The sequence below is a fragment of the Terrapene carolina genome, unplaced genomic scaffold (assembly GCF_002925995.2).
Source record: "Terrapene carolina triunguis isolate 2854851 unplaced genomic scaffold, T_m_triunguis-2.0 Scaffold96, whole genome shotgun sequence".
In the NCBI taxonomy this organism is placed as follows: Eukaryota; Metazoa; Chordata; order Testudines; family Emydidae; genus Terrapene; species Terrapene triunguis.
The window spans coordinates 35,815,274-35,838,422 of record NW_020664447.1 but is presented as its reverse complement, the minus strand read 5'-3'; the positions used below and the strand labels follow the sequence as shown (position 1 = coordinate 35,838,422).

The 23,149-nt window shown below is 41.3% G+C and overlaps 1 protein-coding gene across 3 annotated transcripts in view; it reads right to left on the bottom strand.

Annotated features, from left to right (window-relative positions):
• Positions 1 to 23,149, bottom strand: part of SMOC1 (SPARC related modular calcium binding 1) — a 184,529-nt gene that overhangs the window by 119,964 nt on the left and 41,416 nt on the right. The window lies entirely within an intron of this gene.

Sequence of the window (23,149 nt, the reverse complement as noted above, 5' to 3'; positions counted from 1 at the left end):
TTCCGATATGGCGACCAGTATTGCACACCAGTAAGGCTACACCATTGACTTGCAGAATGGCATTATATTTTCCATATTCTTCTCCATCACAAAACCAGATTTGCTTTTTTGACCACAGCTGCACGTTGAACAGAGGTCTTTATTAACCTGTCCACAATGATACCAAGGTCCTTTTCCTGAATTGATATGAACCAAGAAACCTTGATTGCCAGTCCCCTACAATAACCACTAGATTACAGTTTCAGCAGGTTCTGTTTTTCTAATAGCCCCTCTTACTTTTCCAGTTCCCTCTTGGCCTCTCTTACATACTCCCTTGTTTATTGGTAGATATTGTCAGGCTTCAATTTCTACATAAAAATCAGAGCAACTATTTGCAACAACATTTCAGTGGAGCTCCTGTAATGAGTCTTATAAGGACCAAGCAGGGATTGATCTATAGCCCTCTCCCATATTATACTTAACTTCACCCTTCCTTCTCAAAACCCCTTTCCTCTGCTGCCAACTCTCAAGCCTGGGAACAAAGTCCCTTTCTCAAGCACCAGTATCCCAGCCTGCTCCCAAAGCACTTATGAGCTCAGCAATCCAGAGCTGGCTGGCAAGAGGGCACTGACTGACACTCTCCTTGCCTATACAAAGGCACAGCTCTTCAAGTGCACTGATAGCTGGATACCGTACAGGGAAATGTGAGTCATCACCATAATCACCTTGGAGTTACAGTTGTCTACAAAGCTGTCTGACTGTTTTATGCTTTGAGGTTACAGTGGTGGGGGGCGGGGGGGACCATTGCCCAACATTCTAGTTTGGATTGGTTTTTACCACTCCAAAAAGAGATGCTTCTCTGAAGTTTCATTTTAAATTAAGTCTATCGTTCAATCAGTTCAATAAGCTGTAAAGGGACTGCGAAGGCTAATATCACAAACCTATCAAATTCATTCTGTATGCTGCCGAATCTTTGGGTACAAGTGCATGATTAGAAATCTCATTTAAACAACAGCTGACAAAAGTGGGCTCTGCACTGGATTTAATTTGGATGGTGCAAGCCAATTTTATTCTAAATGCTCAGTTGCCTAGGATTTGATGAGTATCTAGTGGTAAGATTACAGGAGTCCTTGAAGTTTGTTAATTCCTTTCCTGCATTACTCATCACAATTGGGAATTTCTGATCTTTTTATTATTTTTAAATGTTGGTCCAGGTCTTCATAACATAATAGGATTGGACCCAATTTATGTCTATTTGTCAGTGTATAATAGATTAGTTTAAATTTCTCTAAATTGCTATTGGTCTATTTGTACCCACTGGAGTGCTAACATTTTTTCCAATGACAACCCAGTCAGGTATGCTGAGGTCCAGAGACAAAGCTATAGATGGGAGAAGTTGAGGCCCTCTACCAGTTTGCAATATCAGAGGCAGTTAAGGCTGCTGTGGGTTTTCCAGCTGCCCACATATACAAATTTTAAGAAGGAGTTTTAAGATTGTAGGGTACATCTACAATTAGTACAACAAAGGTAATAAAAACATTCATCTGAAAACAGAAGCCATTCCCATCAGGAGAAACAGGAGGTTTCTCACACAATCCATTCTGATGGCTTGGGCTGTTGGCTTAAAGTTACATTATTGCAAATTCTTCATGTTACTGACAGAGCCCTAGATATCAAAAGACCCAGGAGGCACCGTAAAATGGAGTCAGTGTCTACCACCCCACAGTACTGCTTCTAAGAAACAAAACTTTCAGTGAACTCTAGTGAGCCAATTTACAAAATCAAAAGCCTTTTCAACATTGTTTTTTTGGATTACAGTAGCGCCTACATGGCATACAAGGTGGTTTCCTTACACCTAAACTGCCAATCCTGCCAAAAAGAGTTTGCAATCTAAGAAGTTAGACAAGCTGGTGGTTGTTTTATTGAAAAGTATATTATGTTGAAAAGTCTGCATTAAATTCCCCAAGGATATACAATTCTGTATAAAGCCTGTCTAATCAGGGATGGGAAGTAGTCTAATTTAATAATCCAATAGCATGGCCAGAAGGGCTAGATGGCTTGGAGATGTTGCTAAAGAGCTGTGGAATCTTTTACTTGTAGAATACAAGTTCCAATCTAGCCCAGATCATGGGTAGAGAACTAGAAGCGATTTCCTTCAGACATATCTGTTAGCTTACAAGAAAACAGATGGTTCTCAAATCTCAGTCTAGTTGGTGGTTCTCAGTCCAGTTTTGAGTTGTGATGTGAACACCTCTCAGCAGCCTTTGCCACAGACAATAGTGATGAAAAGACCATTTGTTGGTATTTAGTGAACCCATCGCTTTAGTCTGTATATGCTAGATCTATAAGTCCACCTCACCATACAGGCAGTGCAGGACTGTTCCTTATGGTATACGTGCTAATGCTTTGCCCCATTTCAAATTTAAACATCATTATTGTCTTCCTTGTTGGTGGTCTCTACAGAAAAGCCAAGGAGGGAATGTGCCATGGATGCTGAGCTACATTTCAGGCCATTTAAGTTTGTGTGAGGCACTGTACAAAAGCACGTAAGAGGCATCCCTCCCCCCCTCAAATGTTTACAATTTGTAAATCAGAATCTCACAATATGTGAGGGGAACCTTGTGGAAGCATTTCTGTACCAGAACCTAAACCTCTCCCTTCTGCAAATGCATTTACACAGGTGCTCACTCAATCACTTCCCAAACTAGTTTCAGCTTCTTCAGACTTGAGAGAGAGATAAAAGGTCAAAATAAAGCTACATTTTCCCGCAAAGCATATCTGCTTTTTTTCCCCACACCTCAACACCACTGCTGACAAACAACAAACCCTGATGAAAGGGCTTTTAATGACTGAAGGAAAGCAGACTCCCTGCAGCTGCACAGCAGCTGGAACCACTTGTGTTATTTAGCTGAGAAAGGTCTGACCCCACAAGTGAAAATGAGTGTAGTGGTCACTCGTTCTAGTCCCCACCATAAGCACACCAAACAATTTAGCCTGACTCTTTCTGAAATGGTAGACTCTACTGAAGCAGCTGTCCTGAAACAGGAATAGCAAGTGTGGATTGAGGAACACTAACTTTGTGGAAGTAACTGATTGTGGCAGTAGTCACTAGGAATGGAAGAGGCAGGATGTGGCAGTTCTGGATTAAGGTGTATTGGCAGAACTGCATTTCAGGAAAGAGGTGCAGAAGATTCAGAATGTGACAAGTTGGCAGAACTCTGTGGGGACACAGACTGAAAGTTGGAGAGATGAGACATGAGGTGGTCAAAAGTGAGGTGCCTTGATAGAATTGCATAACTGTTGCCCCTACTAACAGCAGGATTGCTGCATAATAAGACTGGGGGAAGGAGCGGGGGGGGGGGGGGGGGAGAAAGAAAAAAAGAAAAAAAGCTTGGGGAAAGAAGCTTGCACACAGCATGGCTCAAGCCAGCGTTACATGCCCGACTATCATGGGCATTAAGCTTCAAAGTTGGGGCAGGTGTAGTTTTTAATTATTTTATTTAAAAGAAAGATGCACATTCCTCAGTCACTGCTCAGAGAGGAGAGGTTTTTGAGTGTTTTTTTTTTAAATCCACAAAGGGGGATTTGCCCCATCCATACACATGGCCTTCTCTTACAGACTGTGGAAACCTTGTGTTCTGGGCTTAAAAAAAAAAGCCCCTAGTTTTGTGCTACCACTAAACATGGATGGTCATGAATACATATTAATTTAATGTACTTCAAATGTTATATCCATGATATACCAAACACACTGATATATAAGCAAGGGAAGACTACACCCAATGGAGAGTTTCTGAAGAGATCTATTAGAATGATGCAATTAGCATTGCCAACCCCAAGTGGTCAAAAATCATGCAATTTTTTTTTTTTTAAATCTCATTTTAGCTGGTAAGTTTTAGTTTTTTTGTTTGCCTTCTGGTTTTTAATAGAGCTGAGCAAAACTTTTTCAGCTAATAAGTTGTTTGCCTTATATGGAGAAGGGATTTGCCAAAAATTATTATTTTTTTTATTTATTTTACATGCACAATTTTTGGATGTGGTTCAACCCAAACTGAATTTTTCCCCTTCCCCCAAGCCCAATTTTTCCAGAATGCCAGCAAACCAAACAAAGTAAGTTATTCATGTAGCTTCAGTTTTTAAGTCTCTAGGGTTCACGTTTTCAAGCTTTCATCTGTAACCATGAGGGCTAGAAACATTTTTTTAAATGAAAAATTGTCATGTAATCTCAATGAGGAGTCCTTGTGGCACCTTAGAGACTAACAAATTTATTTGGGCATAAGCTTTCATGGGCTAGAACCCACTTCATCAGATGCATGGAGTGGAAAATACAGGAGCAGGTATAAATACATGAAAGGGTGGGAGTTGCCTTACCAAGTGTGAGGTCAGTCTAACGAGACAATTCAATTAACAGCAGGATACCAAGGGAGGAAAAATAACTTTTGAAGTGGTAATGAGAGTGGCCCATTTCAGACAGTTGACAAGAAGGTGTGAGTACTCGTTAGACTGACCTCACACTTGGTAAAGGCAACTCCCACCCTTTCATGTATTTATACCTGCTCCTGTATTTTCCATTCCATGCATCTGATGAAGTGGGTTCTAGCCCACAAAAGCTTATGCCCAAATAAATTTGTTAGTCTCTAAGGTGGCACAAGGACTCCTTGTTGTTTTTGCTGATACAGACTAACACAGCTACCACTCTGAATCGTGTAATCTCATCACTTCAGGAAGTACGACTTTAAGAAAACACACCCCAAATATCATGAGACTCGCAATCAAGTCACACAAGCTGGCCACAATAGATCTGCTTCTGCAAGGATGTTAGTGGGAGCCTTACTGCTTGGCCATATAATATTGCAGTGTCCCATTTTTAAGAAAAATAGGGCACTCACCTAGTATGTGGGAGACAAGTCCCTACTCCAATGACTATTTATCTCATACAAAGTAGAACAGGAGAGTGAGAAAGTCTCACACCAGAATATCCCATAGCCCAGTGGCTAGGGCACGCTCCTGTAATGTGGGAGACAAGTTCAAATCCCTTTACTTCAGGCAGAGAGGAGACTTAAATCCAGGTCTCCACATCTTGGATGAGTGCCCCCACCACTGGGTTAAAGGTGGCCGCCTCCACCCCACTCCTTGGGCATTTTGTGAATCTAGTCCTCCTCAGATTTTGTCAAAACTGAAATTTCTCATTTTGATTTTAGACAAGTCTGATCAGGACAGTTTTTTTGACTCTACTCAAAAACTTGATTTTTTTAATTCACTAAAAGTTTCAGTTCTGGTTCAACCTCTGATTTCTTTTTCCTTGGTATTGCCACAAGCCAAGAAGCTACTGACCTGAGCAGTATTGGTGACCTAGAAATAAGTCATAACCCAATACAAGTACCAGAGTCAAAGATGTTATGGGGACTGGGTCTTTCTGAAGGGTCTGTATTTACCAGAATCATGCTCAGGACTATTTTCACAAAGAGTGAAAGAATTCAAGAGAAATTCTTAGAATCTGATTTTACTTCCACAAGCTCTGCTATTGATTTAGAGGAGATGAGGACCAGACCCTTACACATATTAGGAATTATTGTAATATCTAAATTCCAATGCTGATTTTTGATTAATGGTCTATTTACACAATTCCTTCATCACAATCCATATGAAGATGGAAAATGTCAAGGTACTGGATAATTAGACGTCCAATTTAAACTAAACTAGAAATTGGACAGTTTAATAGGATAGAATACAATTTTTAAAACACTTCAATATCTGGCAGTTACACCACGTGTCTATTTTTATAAATCATTTCAGTTTTGTACAGCTAGTCAAATGGTTTGTTTGGCTAAACATCCCTTAAAATCATAAGACTAGGATAGGAGGTATACTATTGAACAGCAACTATGAAGAACATATTAGACATTGAAATAGATAGCTCTGCTTAGCTTGTATTGTATGTCAGTTAATACAACACACACTTCCAGGTCCTCTGCCCTAGGAATCAGCAACTTCAAGACAAAAACTGGCCTCACAACTATAGTGTTGAATAGCTATGGTGGTGAGAGAGTAGCTGGGGAGAAGATATTTGAATATTAACTCATGCAGAAGGGAAAACATGCATTAAAAATGCTCCTGAAAGGAAGATTTTGGCTGTACTAACTTTAGCCGAGGTCATGTGGGTAGTCTGGGAAGCAGTCATGCAAACCCCCCCCCCCCCGGGATTTAATTTCACTCATTTATTTAAATGAGCAGTATTTTAGTGTTACTTGAATGAAAGTGCAACAGATACTCAGGCCATCAGAAGTTTGCACTGACATCTGAATACAAGAAATGCAAGTCTAACCCACAAATAAAGAAAGGTTAAACACACTAAGGGGCCAATATACCTTTTATGGTGTGGGTTTTTTTCCCCAGTATTAGTTTTCCTATTATAAATGCTGGAGAGAAAATAGAAATCCAGATGCTCACCTACTGTCAAGGCATGAAATTCTGGTCACACTGAAGTCCATGGAAAAAACTCCTATTGACTTCAATAAGACCAGAACAGCATCCTGAAAGTTTTACTGTTTTTAATAAAATAATTCAATCTGTTTGGTTTGGAGAGAGAGTCCTCTGCTTGTTCAGCATAATTCAAGAATGAAGCCATACACATGAAGTGTCATATGATCTGTGTTATGCAAGTTAGTATGGGATACAACTACATTGGGAAGACTATTATAATAAGCTATATTGGTACCTGGGTTGTCCCCCAGGCCAACAAAGCAATCACAGCCTTGTTGCCATTAGATGGTTAAAAGTCAGCTATTGTACTATAATGGGATGTATCTTCTCCTTAAACAGCAGGGTTTCAGGGATTTAAAGCCAATAGGATGGGATAAGCAGTAGAAGGTACCTCCAGCCAAAGATATCTTGGACAAGTGTCACAAATGTGTATACAAATTCTCATGTTTATGAGAATGTTTAAATCAGAGGTTGTTCCTCATCTTCTATGCAATCTGTAAGGCATCCTAATACTAGTGCTAGAGGGTTATAGTTTTCTTGAACTCCGATATATCAATTAAAGGGCACCTCTGACCATTAAAAAGTTCTATCTATATTCCATATGCAACAAATTTAGCCCTAAACAAAGCTAAAGTAGCACTGTCTTGGAGCTATTTTTCTAGAGCCAGCTCGAAGTTGGTAGTCTTAGTCAAACACAAATAATATGTTTACAAATAGGGAGACGCTAAAGTACTGTTGACAAAATGGGCAAGATGAACATATTGAAGTGCCTTTAATGCCAAAGAAGAACTTTAATGTCCTGAAGTGTTAGAAGATGCAAGTGAACATAACTGAATCCAACTGATATAATCCAGGTGTCTTTCCTCCTTCCTTCACTCTCCCTTCCCCTCTCTGCAATATATTCTGTAGGCCTCATGAAAATTGTTATGGTTATTGCCATTGCTGGAGAAAGAAAAGCCATAAGCTCCACCAGCATTTATTCTCTACCATTCCTTTCCATAAGGAGTATCATTTTGCCAACATTCTACTAATGCTTTTAATTGTGCTGTCTCATAACAGTCTATTGAGACCTGCAAGACCTTCTTTTTGCCTTCATTGTGTTAGTAATTTAGGAGTATAGAAATAGCTTAATTTCAAAATTAAATAGAGGTTGTCATCTTGGAAACGTGCATGCGATACATACACCACATGGCACAATTTGGAAAAAACATTACCCAAATTGGGTAAGGCATTCCTTTAAGAGTCCACTCATCCCATATCCAAGAGGGATAGGTTTTCACCAGTTATTCTGATCTGTAATTTTTAAATAATTATGTTATATTATTTAAGTGATATGCTAGCAATAAGAGTTATTCTCATTAATGTCTATAGGTTCCTGTGGTTTGGTTAACTCCATAGCCTGAAGTTATTGGATACCATCATCTCCCACATAATTTATGAGGTCACCCTTTTCCCAAGAGCTGTAGAAGTTGTGCACCTGGGGAAGGCACAAATGTGCCAATTGCGGTGTGCCTGTAACTCCAGAGGCAAGCTCTGCTACAATATAGATTAGGTGTTCCATAGAGGAAGCACTTATCCCTAGTGGGCCTACTTTACAGTACTCTGCGCAGGTCAGAGCTATGAAGGCGGAGAAGCCCTAAAGTGACATTAAAATTATTGTGTTTATGTAGTAAAGCTTTCAGTGCCATATTATATGTAAAATAAAATGTTGGCTGCATTAACTCTCTGGCCTTGTCCAGATTAGAAGATTTAGACATACAACATTGTAACTTCTAGTATGCCTTGTGTCTCAACACAAGAGAGTTGCATCTGGATCATGCCACAAGTCATGCTAGGCACTCTGGGGCACCCCAAGAATTAACCATGACTGACGGACTGAATCACATCAACTCAATCACATCACTGCCCATGGAGTTCAATGTTGTGATACAGAAAACAAGGCAAATCCATGGAAAGCTGTTCTTAAAGAGAACTCTCCATTCCGTAAAAAGGAGAGCCATACCAAAGGAGGAGATCAAGAGACCTGTTAGGCAAAGTTGGTTGCCTTGGAAGACTTTCCTAATGAAGACTGTGGGTGTTTTGAGAGAGTTAGACCTGTCCTCTTACAATCCCTTATGCATCAGCAAAGTATGCCAAAAGGCCAAGCAGAATCATCCTGGAAGCACTGTAGTTTGGGGCAGTGTTGAACTCTGGGACGCATGCCCACAAAGCACTACCAGTAACATAATGGAGTACAGTGCTAGGGTGAATGCAAGGTGTAACAGCAAGCCCACTAAGCATGTGAGAGAGAATACTTTGTTTGGATGTACCAACTCATGCCAGCAACAGCTGAGACAACTAAATAGAGGTAGGTACAACTGAGCTATCTAGGGTCTCCTCAAGACTTCTTACTGCACAGTTCCAGCAGTAGCCATAATGCCACAACAGGGCCCCAGTGGAGCAAAGGGAGGGACAACTGTTGCCATGTCACTCCACATAACTAAGGAATATTTTTCCTAGACTCATGGACATTAAAGGCCAGAAGGGACCATTGTGATCATCTAGTCTTCCCTCCTGCACACTGCAGGCCACAGAACCTCACCCACACCTGAAATAGACCCTTACCTCTGGCTCAGTTACTGAAGTTCTCAACTCATGGTTTAAAGACTTCAAGTTACGGAGAATCCACCATTTACACTAGTTTTAACCTGCAAGTGACCCGTGTCCCATGCTGCCGAGGAAGGTGAAAAAAAAATCCCAGTCTCTGCCAATCTGACCTGGTGGGAAATTCCTTCCCAACCCCAGATTGGAAGATCCCACCCACTCCAAACTCCAGAGCCCTCCAAGTTCCATTCTCCTTAAGAAGGCTATTCTCTGTAAATGCCATCAGGTTCATAAGCAACTGGGAAAGAAGTATTCCAGTGGAAACGGGAACACAGCCTTCATAAGTCACTACTGCCAACATAAGAAATAAGACTACAACAAGATTTAAATCCCTGGAAGGTTGATGCTGCCCATCTGCATTCAGTTTATTGGTCTCCAAAGGCTGACTGTCTCCTCCGAGAGACCACTGCACAACAAAAAGCCCAGTCTGCTCTTTGTGAGCATTAAAGAGTCTGTTGCACTTTCCATCAAAGTATATATTTACCTCTCTGTCATCCTTAACCCAAGTTTCTTCTTGGGTTCTCTCCCCCCGCCCCCCCACAGCCATCCTCCAGCCCAGAGTTCGCTGCCTTTCCATGGTTCTTTATGGATATAAATGTTTGAAGTTAGAGATTTTTACAGGGTGAAAGCAATTTTACATCACTCACACATACCTCTCAATCTGTCCTCCCTCCCTCAAGCTTTAAAATTCCATTTGTTCTTCCAAGTCTTTTTGGTTGTGTTTCTTGTGGTTTTTTTTTTTTATTTTTTTTATTAAAGAGGAACTTAATGTTCTTTATAGGGAATATAAGAATCTCCATATCAAATTAGACCAGCAACCAATCCAGCCTAGTATCCTGGCTCTCACTAAGCATCCAGATCTAGCCACTAACGAAAATGCAAGAAATTCTATAGCGAGTAGTTCTGAAGCAACCTGTCCACAGGAAAAGTTTCTTCATACCTCTTAGACCTTGTCTTATATCTTGACACATTTTTGAACCTTCATTATTGTAACTCTGGGTGTTATCGGTATAAACATTTTTTTTCAAGTCTGCTAAGCAGCTCTTGGCTTCGATGTACTGTGGCAGTGAGATGCACAACCGAATCATGTATTGTATGGACAGGTATTTCCTTTTATGCATTTTAAAATTTGACCTGCATGACAGGTAGATCTTTCAAGACTACAGTCTTTGTTTTAAGAAGTGTAATAAGGGTTTAAGTTGTCAGAATGGCATCCTAAAAATGTTAAGATAAGGTGCACAGTTTAAAAAAGTCTTACTGTTAACTATGGGTAAAATTAATACACTTCTTTTATATACACAGTACATGCCCATGAACAGGGGTACACACTGACAGCTCTTTAAAGAGCTCCTTCCAATATATCAGACGGAGCCACATTCTGGATGTTAGGTGGATTTTGGACTTGAAGCAATCAACATATCTCCTTTAGCAGGGTTGGTTACATTGACCCAGAGATACTTGTATTATTTTAACTAGATGTATAAGGCATGGTTTAAATAAGGAACAAAAATAAACCTGTTAGCCAAAGAAAGAAAGGCAGCCTGGAATTTAGAGCAAGAGGAAGAAAAATCAGGACATGTGAAAGAACGAACTATTTCCACTCAAAGCAGGATTGTTTTTCAAATCCCCAAGGGACACCTTGCTTTAATACTCCTACTTTATTTGGCTTTTGTATTAGGTTTATTTCATCTTCTTTCCCTCATACCTATTTAAGCCAAATGCTCCCTATCACTTCCAAGGGGTATAATCAAGCACGGTTTTGGCCCTTTTTGTGTGAATTTAATGTTGATGAAAGGTGCCAGACTGACAGCCCTGGAGAGTGAAGTCTTGTTCTCAGAAGTGGGACAGCATGGGCAGCAACAGAGAAAGTTTTCCTACCACTTAGCCAGTCCTCTTCAAACAGTAGCTGGAGGACCCCAACTCTCTTAGAACAGTCTGCCGGTAAAGGGAACTATAAGGTGTTAGTTGTGATGTGGGACCATCATAGGAGTCACACTAGACAGCTAGTAGGTGGTGAAAGCTTTCTGTTAACTGATCAGTAAGGCTAAGATTTTGTCAGATATATTTAGTAAAAGTCAGGGACAGGTCATGGGCAATAAAAAAAAAATTCACAGAAGCCCATAACCTGTCCCTGACTTTTACTAAAAATATCCATCACAAAATGGGGAGCCGCTAGGCAGCTGTGGGGGTCCCCCTATAGCAGCTCAGGGGCCCTGCTGCCTTGGGTGGTGTGGGTACCCCTGCAGCTCCCAGCCACCTGCAGGCTGAGGTCATGGCGGTCTTTGGAAGTCATGGATTCCGTGACTTCTGCAACCTCTGTGATAAAAATCATAGCCTTACTGATCAGCTATCGGTACAAGCTGCTTCAGGAGAAGCAGCAGGAAACCCCATAGTAAGCAGTTCTAGAATAACCTGACAAGCAGGAAGTTCCTTCCTAACCCATCTCAGATTTGCTTACATCCTGAAACATGGGAGTTCAGATCCCGTCAACAGTTTAAGTCTATGTATCTGTTCTCATCTGCCATAAGCATCCAGGACTTTCTGAATGTGATTACAAACATTGCTTAGCTAGGAATAAGTAATTTAGAAACAATAAATGTTAGTTAACTTTGTTATAAACAAATTAAAGGGATTTTGGCTGAGGAATGGCAGGAAATAAAGTTCAGTTACTGGGCATGAACTCCACAAATCTGAGATGGGGGGGGGGGAAAGAGGAAAAACAGAAACCAAGCCAAGGGTTGCACTTACTTCCAAAGTAGCACAAGGTCTGTAATCTCAATATGTTACTCCTAGTGGGTTACACTAGTGTGTGAAGTGGTTCTGACCTATTCAAACCCAATCCTTTTACGGTTCAGAAGCAAAACCTTGAATTTAGTCAACCAATTTACTAAAAATTGGAGGGGAGGAATGGGGATAATTATCTGTAATAGATTTCAGTGTCTACTAATGTTACTGCAACAAACTGCTTTCATACAAGTTAAAGTGAAAATACTATTGTACTGTCAGTTTCTCTCTCTTTTTTTTTTAATAAATATAAAAAAAGAGCTCTTTTCGCAAAAAGATTCAGGGTCTTGTTAAGCAAATAGCATGGCAGAACAAGCCAAAGGAATCCTGACAACAGATTGAAAGTTAGTTCTATTGACATGAAAGTCTTGTTTCACCAATGAAGTGACAAGGTATTTCCAGAACTTAAGTGAAAGGCATGCTCATCGGATATTCCTGAAGGAAAATCTTGCATGTAAACATGCTACATGGAATGCCAGCAAGCCATTAACATGGTCACTGCAGTAAGCCCATCAGAAGAGGGGAAAAAACCTATAGCTATTAAATAATTGTGGGGAAGGGGCAGAAATGTTCCCCCCAAAAGAAGATCCATACTACCTATAGAGACAATAGAGGAAACGCCTCTCGGTTCTTAGTACTTATTCCCCCAATACAAGGCAAAATTCACTTTTGCCACACATGCTTAATGCCTATATCCCTGCAAAGACTAAACAGAGTTTTAAAAAGTGATTTAAATGTTAACATGAACAATTTATCTGTACACTTGTGCATTTCTGTCAAAGTCTAAAAGTTATGGACTGGATTTTGGCTTAAGTGGACACATTTTTCACAATAATTTTGTACCGCAGAACAGTTTGTTTTAGTGCTTGTTTATTTTAATCACAAGGGAGGCTGGCCGCACAGCTACAATGAACTATTTTCACACTCCTGGCTAGGAACTGCAGGCAACTGATGCAGATTACCTGTTGCTAGAGACATGCACTGTAATTTACATTTTTCATTCTTGGGGGTAGTCAAATGTGCAGACATTTATTTCCAGCTGTACACTACATTTCACCTCCAATGCACAAAATGAAGCCTCCAACTTTATCAATCACCAGTACTCAGCTGCTTGCAGACTCCCGCTGGAACACTGAACGGTTTTCAGTGTCAGCCCTGAACACCACCACGTCAGTAACAGAATTAAACATATGGCGATGTGCACCTCCTTTAACATTGCTGACTACCTCTGGTCCAAATTCGGTCTTCCAACACGTATATAAAGGTCTCCAGATCAACTTTCCTCCAGTTGCGCTCACAGGTTTCAGAAGTATTTTGCAAACATCAAGATACAATCCGCATGCATGTCCCTTCTGGCTATTAATCTAACATGCACATACGAGATCTATTTTTTGTACTCTGTCTTCCTGAATTGGGGTAGGGTATCAGGGTCTCTTAAAAGGAGAATGAGACCTTTGCACAATACATTCTTGACACAGAATTGGCAAGATTATTGGGCTCCCTCTCTCATCTTCCTTTTTTGGGGAATGGTATTGAGAAAGCAATGGCAAAACAGCTATGGCTTTATCTAGATTCCTCAGATTTTCTGGATCTCTTTCAGTCTGGTTCAAGACCTGGTTGCAGTACAGAAACATCCCTGCCCTCATTAGTCAGCACCCTTCTTCTGGCAATGGACACAGATCAAACATCCATTTTCAAAAGGGCTATCAGCAGTCTGATACCAGCTCTTGAGTTTAATGTTTTCATGAGACATTTGCAGACTGCAACAGAAGGAGTTATATGTGAGCAGCTATTTTCTCAGAAAGAGACACCAGGAGGGCTAAGTTCTGTTCAGGGTACATGTTCCTGTTGTGTGTGTTCGGTGTGCATGTGAGGCTGCTGGGCCAGAGTGAGGTTATTTGGGGAATATGGAGATGAGAGGTCACATGACATTTCCTTTCTAGCCAATGGGCAGTGTATTGTCTGCATTGGCAGGTCCTGAGATGAAGGCATGGATGAAGCTCAATCCAGAATGCAGGCCGGTGGGAAATATCCAGAAGAGATGACAAGGTTTACCATCTCTGTTGCAGGCATGGTGGTAAGGAAAGAGGAAGATGGATTGCTTAGTGATCTGGGGCAGGTGTCCTGTTAGACGCAGGGCTGGCTCCAGGCACCAGAGCAGGAAGCAGGTGCTTGGGGCGGCCAATGGAGAGGGGTGGCACGTCCAGGTCTTCGGTGGCAATTCGGCAGCGGGTCCCTCAGTCCCTCTCGGAGGGAAGGACCGGCTGCCGAATTGCCGCTGAAGAGGCACGGTAGAACAGACATCGAAGTGCCGCCGATCGCGGCTTTATCTTTTTTTTCCCTCTTCACCACTTGGGGCGGCAAAAAAGCTGGAGCCGGCCCTGGTTAGATGCATGGCTGCTTTTAGATGAAGTACCAGCAGTGGCCAAACTTTTTTCTGTCCAAAACTGAGTAGAAGAATGCAACCTCTCCTTTCAAGATACAGGCTTCTCTAGTCATTGATGTCCGTGGATTCCTACAATTTCGTGAAATGGTGCCACAGCCGATGACTATTTGGAAACTGAAACTACTGCAGAACATGGCGGCCCACTTGCTTAGTAGTGCTTCTACAGTCTTTTCTGACTTCCATTTAGTTCCGTGTGGTTATTTAAAAAAAAAAAAAAAAAACACCCTATATTGATGGTGACTTACAGTATAATGCACCATGTGATTTGGAGTCCCCACTATCTCAGGTGATTGTGCCGACACCCTCCAGATTTAAAAAGGGGAGGTACCCTTCGCTCTAGAACTCACTCCTTGCCAATCCAGCACAGCTCCTATCTGACAGCCCTCAAGGGATTTGCCTGAGGGGGTATTAAGAAAAGGGGGTCTAACTTATTTCCTTTGGGGGAGGGTGTGCAGCTTAAGTAGGCTGATACTAAATCAAATTACTTTCATACTGTATAGATACTAAAACAATGTGCAAACAATACATTTAAAACTCAAGTAAATAAAAATCGACACTGACTAGATAAAAATAAAAAAAAGTCTGCACACACACAGAGGCCTTGTCTACGCTAGGTAATTTGAAAGGGAAAGTCCTACCATTACCATCACTGATTTGGCCCCATCCATGGTGGCACTAGTGTAGACAAAGTATTAGCAGACTGAGAAGGATTAGACTGCACAGGGCTTAAACAGGACAGTGTTTCGAATGCCTGGTGTAATACAACGGGCTACTTGGAGCCTTGTCTAGACTAGTGCTCACACCATTACTATCATCTACAGAGCTCGGCCACTGCTAGAAATAGTGGCAAATTTTATAACAAGAACCCTAGTGCAACAAGAACCCTAGTCCAACTTTAACAAAACTTCAGCAGCACTCAGTATGCCCTCAACCACAAAGTCTGTCTGGGGCTGATAAAAAACACTGCCTAGAAGTCAGTGTGATCAGGATTAGTTGTGTAAACTAGCCATCATATCTCAAGATGTTAAGATCTATAGAAGACAGGAAATGAAAGGTTTGCCTTGTGGCTAACATATGGGGGGTTTATGTGACAGTAGGGCTAAGAGCTGCATCACGGCTATGATGCAGACATGCTGTATGACCTTGCAGAAGTAACTAAGTTCTATGCCGGAGATTTTCTATTTGTAAGCTAGGAATCTAGGGGCAGTGCGAAGTAGACCCCTGCATGGGACTAGTGTAGCGGTGAGTCCTGCAGTGGGACTGGGATCCTGTGGGTCCCAAAGGGCCCGCTGCCATAACAGCTGGAACAGGATTAAGGAATAGTCAAGCTCTACTTGAACCTTAAAGAACTGCACAGTGAGTGGAGAGATCCTCATCTGCAAAACACTACAGAAGTGCAAACTATAGTAGAGTTTGTATATAGCAATATGTACTTGCAGTCAGAATTTTCTCTGTTTTAAAATTCCACTCCTATGGTGTTCGGTATTTGGTAGTACATACAAGTGCCAGAAAGTCAGATGAATTCGCTCTTAGAACATTAAACTTCCTCTCTATTTTTACAATGGGGGAAACTCCAGAGAACAAAGCACATTGACAGCTCTGTGTAGGAGTTCAGTAATCTCCATCTCTGATGAGATTCCAAGGGCTGAAAAAGCCTGCCCCATGTTCCACATGCACCCATATTACACACTGAAAGCTCATTATTGGTCGATAACAGTATGCCGAGGGTGACATCAGTAAGGGTTAAAGTCATCACTATTCAGCTTTGAGTAACTGTTTTTGCTTGATAGCTTCCTGGTATGCAACACTTGGCAAACTAAAAGGTACTGAGTAGACAGATGCACATGAAAGTACATAGGGCACGTGAAGTGTAACCACACTGTTTGCTTTAGGATTAGAGAACTGCAGTAATTGATTTTTTTGGTTCACTAACAGTTCCAGACAAATGATTTGAGGGAACTTTTTTGTTTGGTTCAAACCAAAAACAGATTCCAGAATTTTTGGCAAATCAGAAGCATTGGGAAATTTTTTTTGTTTGACCTAAAACAAAAGGGAATAGAGTGAAGGAAATGAAGGGCTAGATTCCTGGTGAAGGTGACAACACTGCCACCCTTCTTATACCCATTAGCCCAGTGGTCAGGACACACACCTGCAATGTCAAACCTTGCTGCAGATGTTCCCCTCCCAGCTGAGTGCCCTAACCACAAGGTTATACAATCACTGTCTCTGGCCCAATGATTATTCAAGCATTTCATACACAGTGGAACAGCTTTAACAAAAGATTGAAGTAGACCCATCCCAGAATAGCCAACAGCATAGTGGTTAGGACACCTCACAGGGGGGAAAGAAACAGGACATTGGGTTCAAGTCCTTGCTGTAGAGTGGGTCCCCCACATCCCGAGTGAATGCCCTAACCACTGGTTATAAGGGTATATAACTAAAGGTTATAAGGGGGCACTGGCACCACCTTTGTGAATGGTGCCTAAATCCCCTTGTGAATTTAGCTTGCAAAAAACATGTCAGAACGTTCATTTAAACATTTCTGAATTCTCTTTAGATTTTTGTCAAATTGTTTTGGCCAAAATATACACACACGAGTTGGCCAAACATTTGTGAATCTGAATCTGCATTTTTAAACAAAGCAGTTTAGCCAGAAAGGTTTCACCCAGCTCTAATTATGAGACACTGAGATAAAGCCAATACACCTCTACCTCGATATAACGCGGTCCTCAGGAGCCAAAAAAAAAAAAAATCTTACCACGTTATAGGTGAAACCACGTTATATTGAACTTGCTTTGATCCACTGGAGTGCGCAGCCCCACCCCCCCAGAGCACTGCTTTACCATATTAATTTATATCTGAATTTGTGTTATATTGGGTCGCGTTATATCGAGGTAAAGGTGTATAACAGGGATGAGTCAGATAGATTAGCACTTCCTTTTAAGTTAAGAAAGCACTTTAAAATTGAATGACTCCTTTCATTGGCTCCAATCCCTGACTGCTCTCCACCCAAGATCTTACAAGTTAAGCACGTCCAATATGGCTTACACTAATAAATGGGAGACCTCCAATGAAGAGTCAAGTGCTGCTGTCCTCAGAGCAGCAGCAGCCCTGACAGTTTATGGCCATTAAAAAAAATGCTGTGGCATTTTACACAAGAGAGTTGGGGGTTGTTGGCACTGGTGTCTTTGCCAGATTGCAAAGGTATAATATTATTTTTACATACCTACATTTCTCCTGGCAGGTTCAGTTGGATACAGTGTTTTTTCCCCACTTCCATGTCCTAAACTTCTGCAAGGTATTGCTCTTCACTGTTCAACAGCTATCATGCCCCACCCCAGAGGAGGTGGTTTTCAGGTGTGAGTAAAGAGCACTTTACACAGGAAGCATTCGGATAAAGGCAGTGTATACAGTTAAGCAATTCTTCACCACTGAAGTGTGAAGAAAGTGCATCAATAGGAGACAGCTTACCATTATTCAAGTAACTATTGTCTTTAGCCTCCCCCTCATAATTCCCCCCTCCTGGAATTTGCATACAAAATAGGCCAAATTCATCCCTGGAGTAACTCCACTAGTTTCAGTGGATACATTTGCTCTAATGTCTCCTTGAGCAGTATACTGTACCTGACCACTTCCCGGAAAGCTCAGCAATACCTGCTTCAGTTGCAGAGTTTGAAAGAATTAATGATTTACATTAGTTTAAAAATCTTTGAAAATATACAAAGGAACCTCAGCTCTAGACTTAAACGCCACACATGAAAGTGTTGAAAGAGATCCTACTCCACGTGGTTTAAGTTGGCTAACACATCTGGAAGGATAAAACTAAGTAGAGTAGGGGGTTTAAATAATAAATAAATAAATAAATAAAATAAAGGTCTAGAGATTAACCAGGAAGCAACTTTTCAACATTACAAAGAGATCTTTTTTAAAAAGACTGGCTAAAGATCAGACAATTAAGACCAACCTTAAAAAAAACAACCCACCATTTTGTTAGCTGGAATATTTTGGTCTAATTTTGGTTTGGGGGTTTAATGTGCAGGTGTGAGGTGCTGTTGGTGGCCTGTGGTCTGCAGCTCAGAAAAAGTGATCTGGTGGTCCCTTCTAACCTTAACCTCTATTTTCCCTCTCCCCTCCTTCTTCCTATGCTCCTTGTCTTCTAAGGTCCAGAACTTAAAACAGAATCCAGGTGCAGAGTTCAATCCACACTGGACATGGAGTCTCAAGTCAGTGGAGTTCCACTTGCAAAGATCCATGCACAGGATTGAGACTTTAGGTCGTAGGCTGCAGGGTAAAACTGTGCCTTCATGTGGGTCCAGAGCTTAGCAAACTGTGGAAGTTATCAAAAAATTACCAACAGAGGCACACAATCTCCTCCTCTATTCCTCTCCACAGAAGTAGGAAAAACTAGTGATATTTTATTTGACCACCCAAAAAAAACCCCTCACCCTGAGCAAATGTAGCCATAAGGGGCTGATCTAGACTTGGCAAGTTATACAAGTGGTGGTACATCTCCTATGCTGCTTGGATCAAGATGGACAATTTTATCCACAAAAGACTCTATGGGCCACAGATCTTTATTAAAACAGGAGGGCAGTTGCAATCTGCTCCATCATATGCAAACAATGTGCAGTCCAAGTTCCTGGTACTTGCCAATACAGCTTTTGCTTGGGCCAGGTTTGCATAGGCCCTCTGGTGCTCTTTATCCATGCCTGATGTGCTATCACCCACTAACATGCCATTGAAAAAACATTGGGATGTTTAGAATGTACCTGGCATGTTCCACTGCACAACAGGTCTGTTTGACCTGTAACATTTAGCAGTGGTCAAGTGCTTAATTGTATGCCAAGAAGTTCAGAGTCCTAGGCTTTTCCTGCAAAAGCAAATGATCATAGGTTGCCTAAGCCCATTTAGGCCCAGTTCTGATCTCACCAATTTTTACTCTGGTGACTCCATCAGCTGCAGTAGAAATTACACTAATGTAACTGTGTAAAGACTCTGGCCCAGCCTACTGCCCAGGAACATTTGAACAGTTCACTCTGGAAAGCATTCACGTTAGGGTTGCCAACTTTCTGATCACACAAAACCAGACACTTTAGGCCCACCCCTTCCCTGAGGCCCCACCCCACTCACTACATTTCCCCCTCCCTCAGTGGCTCGCTCTCCCCCACCCTCACTCACTTTCACTGGGCTCAGGCAGGAGGGGGTGAGGGCTCTATGGGTGCGGCCAGAAATGAGGGGTTCTGGGTGTTGGAGGGGGCTCCAGGCTGGGGCAGGGAGTTGGGGTGCAGGAAGGGGTGAGGACTGAGGTGTTTGGGGTGCAGGAGGGGGCTCCAGGCTGGGGTTGGGGGTTCAGGCTTACCTCTGGCAGCTCCCAGTCAGTGGTGCAGCAAGGCTAAGGCAGGCTCCTGACACTGCGCTGTGCCCTGGAAGTGACCAGCTGATCTGACACCTAGGCGGGTGGGGGGGGGGGGGGGGGAAGAAGGCAGAAGGCTCTGAGCGCTGCTCTCACGTGCAGGCACTGCCCCCCCCCCAGCTCCCATTGGCCGGGAGCATCAATGTCTTTTGAATATTCATGAGTCAATGCCAACTCCAGTTTTATACAAAATTCCTTATCTGTTTTGCGGTTTCCTTTTGCAAGCTGTGGATATCATACAGAAAGCCAAATATGGACTGTAGCTGCTGCATCTGTTGAAATCTTTCATCAACCAAGTGACTAGCAGTATCAAGGACTGCGAAGTAGAAATTCACTTTGAACCTTTGTTTTGGGTTCTGAATGGGTGTCTCGTCCTTCATATGAAAACTGCTGTTTCTTTTGCCGAATGCGAATGGGCTCTAGTTCAAATTCTGTTGGAAAGTCTATTTCTTCAGCAAGCTCGAGAGAAAAATCGACCAGTGTTCTTTCGAACCCTTCATCACTTCTGAATTCCTCCAGAATATTTTTAGTTTGCTGCAGTTTTTGAGTAGCAGAATGCATGTTCAAGTTCTTTTCCTGAAGCTGCTTACTAGTGAGGTTAATCTCGAAAAGGATATTATACCACAAAATGAGTGAAGTCATACATTTGAACTTGGAAGGCCATTTACAAGAGCTTCTGCATCTGAACGTGCCATATTGCCAGATGATCCAGTAAAGGTAGTATCAAATTTCAATTAGGGCATCATAAATGTTTCCATGTTCATAGCAAAGAGGCTTCAAAAGCATCAATGCGACTCTCCCATCTTGTCTGACTAAGTTGTTTCGCAGTTAGAGAATTCACATAGTGAGTCAGAATCTCCCAATGGTGTGTTAAGCCTGAGGAAAAACCACACACAAACACACTTTGCACCAGGTCAAAGAAACTGCTTGCCTCCAAACAGCATCTAGCAGCATCATTGACCACCAAATTCAGAGAATGCACACTTCAGGGAACGAAAAATGCCCTAGGATTGATTTCCATCATTCTTCTTTGCACACCACTGTCTTTACCCTTCATATTACTCCCATTATCATAGCCTTGGCCACGTAAGTTTTCAACAGATAATGACATGGTTTCAAGCTCTTGTAGAATAGTTTCAGTCATAAATGCTCCAGTCTCCTCAGTGGTACGAAACCCCCCCCTCCCCCCCAAAGTGTTCCTTTATGAACACTTCAACATTATCTTCACCTGCAGACTTTTCCATATCTACAAAAAGAATGATCATGGTCATTTGTTCAACATGACTTACGTCTGGTGTACAGTCCAGTATTATCGAAGAGTACTTTGCAGAATGGGCAGCTTCTACAATTTTCTTTTTAATGGCATTTGCTAGGATTTGAATCAGTTCATTCTGCATATTTTTTCCTAAGTAATGAACCTGCGTTTCATGATCAGTTATTTTACGTAGATGCTCCTTCATGACTGGATCAAACAAAGCTAGTTATTCAACAAATTTTCAAAAAAGTTTCCATTACCTGGAGTGTATAATTTTTCGTTTCTGCCGCGGAATGCTAAATTTTGCCCACCAAGAACTCACTAAAGCAAATCAGACGCTCTAATATTTGTTGCCAATATTTTTTCCTTGATCACATGTAAATTCAATAGTTTTTCCTCTTTTCAATCGTAATTCAAGTTTTCCAATTTTGAAAACATTCCAAATGTTCAATTCTCTCTTCACATGAAAGAAGTACAGAAGATGTTTTGCCAGACCTTTGAACCATTTTCAGTAAGTGATGTACCAATTGCTCAATTTCTTAAAAAAAAAAAAAAAAAAAAAAAAAAAAACTTGCAGCAAAAGCAAAACAGAGTCCTTTGACACTGAATATTGTAACCAGTTTCAATGAATTTCTTCCCCATTAATGAGTTTCCTCTTGTAATGCTGAGGAGAGAGAGAGAGAGAGAATTTTCTTTTATTTCCATCCTTAGGGAAGGAAAATTCAGGAACTTGTTCGGGTCCATGTTCCATGAGAATTTGCCACACACGGTCATCACATCTGGGCCATGAAGCTGGGTCCCCATACTGTAACTTGTTTGTAACTTCCTCATCCTTTCTTCCTTCTACTTCATTTACTTCAATTTCTGCATGCGTCTCTGAAGGTGAATAAATTTTCTCCACTTCCATACCAGTCTGATGCTGTGAGCTGCCTTCATCTAGAAGTAAATTTCCATCATCTTGAGTTTCCAAACTGCTTTTTTGTGGATGTGAGCTACCCTCATCTCCAAGTAAAATTCCTTCATCTGGATGCTGTGAACTATTTCCATCTTTATTTGGATTAAAGAGAAGATATTTCAGGAAGGATCCCTGCTGTTTTGCTTGTTCCTTTTTCTTCTCAGCTGTTGGTTAATGATACTCAACTCCTGAGGGTTTTCTTTTTCCTCTTTCTCCCATGGGGCATTTGAATATTATGTACTGTGCTCCTGACTGCAAGCATTACAGCATTAAGGATGGCTGACACCCACCACATGGTTGGCGATTTAAACCACATTGCAGCCATCCCAACACATCTTTTCACTGCTTAAAGGTTCAATGATTAGTAACATACACTCACTTACCTATTAAAAAAGTTACAGTGTTTACAAGGAAACAAAAATGACCTTTTTCTAAATTATAACCCGACACCGGTTGTTTGGAAGATATCCCCTTCCTCACAGTTACCCGCTTGGAGTGTGACGTCATCACTTTCGTAAGCTATTAAGCGTTAACGCTGTTACTTTTCTTTTGTGGACCTTATTACATGTGAACCAGTTATAACAAAGAAAAGTTCATAATTATACAGCCCGATAACACTAAGGTTTAATAATGCTTAAAGATACTCATTTTGGATTTATAATGCTAAAAGACGTTATTCTATTATTTGGCAGCAAGAAACAATTTTCCACAGTATTCACTCGATTCTGCGACGTGTTAAAATGACCGTTTGACATGCATCAACTCGCGATATCTCCGCTCTACATGAATTTCCAGCTATGCGACCTTGATGTATATTCGAGTTAGGTGTCACTAACATTGCAGCTCTTGCCATTGGCAGATGTGTTTCATTGTGGCTGAGTTATTGCTTATCAAAATTGCAAAGTGGGTCATCTTGACCCTATGCCACAAATTGAAAAAAAATTCTGCTAAAATATTTTTGCAGTAAATAAAAGATTTGACATTAATAAATTCAGAAATGCAGAGAAATGAATTATAATTCATATTCCCTCCGTACGCACATGGGAATTGAAATAATGACATCTCTGTTATTTGTATTTTTTTCATCTTTCATTCTTTTCTTTAAATTTGATTTTTTCCCCTCGAATTTGGCACCCCATTTAACTTGGCACCCTAGGCGACCACCTAGTTCGCCTATATTGACGGGCTGCC